At 35.8% G+C, this 5,094-nt stretch overlaps 1 pseudogene; it reads right to left on the reverse strand.

Moving 5' to 3' along the window:
* The window catches only part of LOC107872421, a 15,265-nt pseudogene that overhangs the window by 6,238 nt on the left and 3,933 nt on the right, over nucleotides 1-5,094 (reverse strand).

The raw sequence follows: 5,094 nt of genomic DNA on the forward strand, positions 1-5,094 counted from the left end.
AAACTATTGCTACATGACACCCAAATAGAGAGGGATCAACTAAAACAAAAATTAATTTTGGCCGAAGAAAGAGAGAATATAATGCTAGTATTCGTTCTTTGGAAAAGTGTAACATGGATGTAGTGATATTGAATAAATAATAATAGTTCTACTTTTGTATAATGTTAAATACTATTTTTGATAGAACCATAGTCGATTAAACAACACGTCAACTTAAATTTAACCAGCAGGGTAATGATAGACTATGCATACGGTGTATGCAATATTAAGTATGCATTCTATGATATCAAGCATACAATGTACCAACTATGACCATACCCTACATATTCAAATTCCATGCCACAAATCAATTTGATAGAAACAGGTTCAGCTCATAATCATAACAAGTTTCATAAAATAAAAGAATAATTGTCATATCCTACAACCAGATCCTTCAAACTTCATATTTGTAAAATAAAAAAAAATTGTCATATCGTAACAACTCATCATTTAACAACAAATTAAACATCTTAGCATTTAAATGTCTCTTTCCCTAAGTTCCTCATCAACACAAGTGTTACTGTTGATTTCATCAACAATGTCCATGACCACATCTGTTTGGACAACTTCAACTTTTTTTTCTCAACAATTACAGCTGCTTCTTCATCCTCACCTTCTTCTCTTTCTTTTTCAGCATGTGCATCAACTGCTGCTTCTTCAGTTTCCTTTTCTTCCACACCTTCTTTCTTACTTCACCTGCAACAACTGTTTCTTCCTCAGCTTCTTCTTTTCATTCACCTGCCGCTTCTTGCTCAACTTCTTCTTTGTCAGCTTTGTCAGCTTCTTCTTCAATAATTTTTCCTTTTTTCGCGCCTCCTTGTTCATCTGCAGCCGCTTCTTCTTCTTCTTTTGTTGTTGCTACTTTTCCACCTTCTTCTTGGCTTTTATCTTTTTCACCATCCATCTTTTCTTCTTTTTTTCCTTTTTTTTTTCCTCTTCTGCCACTACAGCGCCCAACTCATCCATTTTGCTCTTTTTTTCTCCTTCTTCATTCCTCTTCGATTTATGCACATGCACTATTTCATAATATTACAAAGTGTTACTGATATTTAAAGCTGAATATTCATTAAAAACATCAATTAATGAATGGAGTTACCTCGCTCATGTTGTCGCTCATCATTTTCCTTTTTCTTCATTCTTTTCTCTTTGGTATAGACAACAATATCCAACACCGCTTCCTCTAGCACAGCCACATGCTTATGAAGATCCCCAGAGGATGAGATTCCCGCTGCATCTTTGAAGGTGCTTGGAGAATCATCATCACCAACGCATACTCCAACGGGGTTACCACCCAAATCCTTGCCATCATCACTGTCCTCATTTGAAGTGAGGACAGTCACCCCTTCTAACTCTTTCTTCAAGCCATCAAGGACGTTATTCTTCACCTCGTCCGTATATGGCTCAAACGTAATCATATAATCCATCTTCATCTCACGAACAGTAGGGATGATGTACGGGTGCACGTTCTACCAAATATCAATTAACAATTACATAACATTCGATAAAACGGTACTATTATTGCATTATAGAAAATAAGTTCATACCTCGGTAACTTTTTCTTTATACTTGAATGGGTCACCTTCAATTATCTTGTCGTTTTTTGAAGTGTGCCATCTGAGGATGCGGGGGATGGGTAAGGGCTCATCCATTGATTTTCCATCAAATTCTCCAAGATGAGGAAAGGCCTCATATATCCAAATCTGTAAGCAGTACAACAGTAAAAAAAATAACTATGAGTCTATATGACACAGTATGAATAAAATGATAATCTACGATAAACTCACTAAAGGGTTTATGGTAGATCTCATGAATACCCAGGGAAATTCGAATAGAGCATAGGATGCCTTCTGCTTCTCATCAAATACTTTCTTCTGCTTCTTCAGGTCACTTTTCTTTTTTAGATAGTCCATGGTCAGTTGAAATGCCTCTTTTCCTCACGGATACTTCTTGAAGAAACTCAAAGAGTCGACCATTCGAATCAGTTTTGTGTCGACAACCTTCGTCGAATCTTTCGCAAGCAACATGGTGTGCAAGAACCACAGTAGACAACACTTGAACTTCTGGTCCTCGTTCAGCTTATTCCCTCTGATTAGGTGTAACAAGTTGGCCGCCGTGATTTTTTTGTTTTTTGTCACCTTAAAACAAAAATTGTCCCCCTTTGCTAACACCTTCTTCATTTTTGATTCACTGGGGTATGATGAACAGTTCAGCCCCGTGATCAAACAAAACTCTTTCAAGACAAAATAGGCAGGCTTGTTGTTAATGCAGAACCACATCTCATGATGCATCTTATCGTTCTTAACGCATCGCAACAGGAAATAATGGACCAACTGCCTATTGAACTTGAGATGTTCCGGCAGGTTTCTCAGGTGTCCAAAATAGGACCACTTGAATCTTTTCTTCAATTCTTGGTCGACAAGAATTTGACTAAATTCTCGATAAGCAGCCATTCTTGATCTGACCAATATCTTTTTCGAGAAAGATCCGACCTCGTCAATTATCGTTCGAAGGTCATACCGCTCCACAGAAATGCACCTTGAAAGATATGGCACGGACAACGAAGCATTATCTCCATCACTATTACTCCCACTTCCCTCACACTCTTCACTGTTACCACTGGCACTCCGCTTGTCAACATTTTCACCAAAATCGACGTAGTCGCTTATCTCCTTTAACTCCGAATCTGATTCGGACATCGACTCTTTAATTTTCTTTCTTTTTGACACTTTTTCAACTGCCGCAGCTCTTCTTTTTCTACTACTACCAGTGGTATCGTCTTTTTGTTTAGGAATTACATTTTTTCTATCCATTTTCAACACAGTCTACACCTAAAGAACAAATCTCCCATTTTTAGTTCATAGACCACAAGTCTATCAACAGAAATAACTCAATGATCAAATGAAACCCCCCCTCCTCCCCCAAAAAAAAAATTAACAAACACCCTACTATTAAACAGTTCACTACACAAACATACAATAATTGAAGCAAAATTGAACATATAAAATGTCAAAACACAATAATTGCTAAAAATCAAACTAGTGAACCTAATCAAACTAATTAGCTATTAATATTTCAATTTTCACTATTTCAACAATCATGTTTTAAAAGAATTTCATACGTCTAAAAATTGAAATATATCTGGGGCATTCTCATTTCATAGACCACGGGTCTACGAATAGACCACGGGTCTACGAATAGACCAAGGGTCTACGGACAGAAACAGGACGCTGTTCAAATTAAAATGCCAAAATAACTCTTCAAATAACAATTATATCACCATTCAACACTTCGTTGCTAAAAAAAACACGATTAAATCAAAACACCAAATTCGAAAAAAAAAATCCTACATCACTACCAATCTATTAACAAAAAGAAAAGCCATTTAAATGGATCTAGAAATGATTGAAACTCGATTTTAACTAACCTTGCGAAGCAACAATGCCCCCTTAGCAGCTGCAGATGAAGAACGTACGAAAATGACGTTTTTAGGAGAATTTATTTGAAAGCGGGAGTTGGGAATTGAAGAGGGAGAGGGAGGGTTTTTTTGGATATTGGAATAAGTGGAGGGGGTTAGGTGTATTATATTAAATTTGTAAAGTTATATAAATGATGAATTGGTCCCTTGGCCCACGTGTGGACCTCACTTTTTCCACTTTTTACACCCTAAACCTAAAAAATAAATCAAAAAAAAATTAAGGGGGTATTTGACAAAATAGTTTTGCAAAAGTTCTTCTTTGCCAATTATTCCCCAAGAACTCAGTGCCCCATTTAAAGGGTTTAAACAGTGGAGAATTGTTCAGACCAACAAATGATTTTGCAGGCTCAACGACATTAGCAGGACAAAAATAAGTACCAATAGCAATACGTGCTTGAGTTGCGTTTAGGAATGACAATGGTGCAGTGCGGTGCGGTGGGGTTTTTTTCTAAATCCATAAATTTTAAAAACGCACCGCACCGTACCGCATCCCCTTTAAACCCGCATAAACCCGCCCCACACTCATACCCGCGCATACTCGCAACGCACCGCCCCATATTTTTTTGTTTTTGAAAAATTCGTAACTTTATTGAAAATCATAATATTTTCAAATCTACAACTAGGAAATAATAACAACTAGTTTCTATTATATCACTTTTCGCTAAGAAATTATCAAAAAATATCACGTGTACAAGTAATGATCAAATATCATATTTTTTTTAAAATGAATAGAGATATTAAAAAAACTATAAAATTATTTATTTGTAGTGTTATATATGTCATTTTAAGTATCATAAAATTTTAAGTAAAGAATACATATAATTTTAGGTTTATTCACGAGAATAATACAAATTTTTTATTTTTTTTAATTTAAACCAGCATATACCCGCAACCCGTATTGCACCGCACCATTTAAAAAAAAAAAACTTACTTGGCGGTACTGCATCCGCCCCACCCCACATAACTTAAAGCCCGTACCCCACCGCACCCGCACCGCCCCATTGTCATCCCTAGCTGCGTTGGTCGCCGCTCAACGTGCAACACTCGTCAACTTCCCATTGGTAATTGCCTATATTTATACAACCAGAAATAAAATATATTGAGACTAAGTGTAGATTACGGGTGAGCTTGGTATGAAGGAAAATATTTTTCATGAAAAATATTTTCCAAGAAAATGTTTTCCTGGAAAACAAGTTGATTTCTTACTTATTTTCTTATGTTTGGTTGGTGGATGAAAAATATTTTTCGAAAAATATTTTTTAGTATTTGGTTGGTGAATGAAAAAATAGTTTTCAAAAAATACATTTTAGTGTTTCGCTAAAGCATAAAAATACATATTAGAATTCTTTTTTAAAAAGTAAATTAAAAAAATTAAATCCTTTTTTGGGAAGGGGGTTGGTTGGCGGGTGGGTGGGGGTGTCAGAATAGGTAGTAGGGGTGGAGTAAGAAAAAGTTTTAAATTTTTTTGTAAAGAAAAAAATTTAAAAAATTAGCGGGGGGAGAGGGGGTTAGTAGGAGCTGGAGGTTAGGGCAGGGGAGTGAGGGGGAAGAAAAAAATTAAAAACTTTTTAAAAATATTT

This window comes from Capsicum annuum, unplaced genomic scaffold, assembly GCF_002878395.1.
Source record: "Capsicum annuum cultivar UCD-10X-F1 unplaced genomic scaffold, UCD10Xv1.1 ctg4555, whole genome shotgun sequence".
In the NCBI taxonomy this organism is placed as follows: domain Eukaryota; kingdom Viridiplantae; phylum Streptophyta; class Magnoliopsida; order Solanales; family Solanaceae; genus Capsicum; species Capsicum annuum.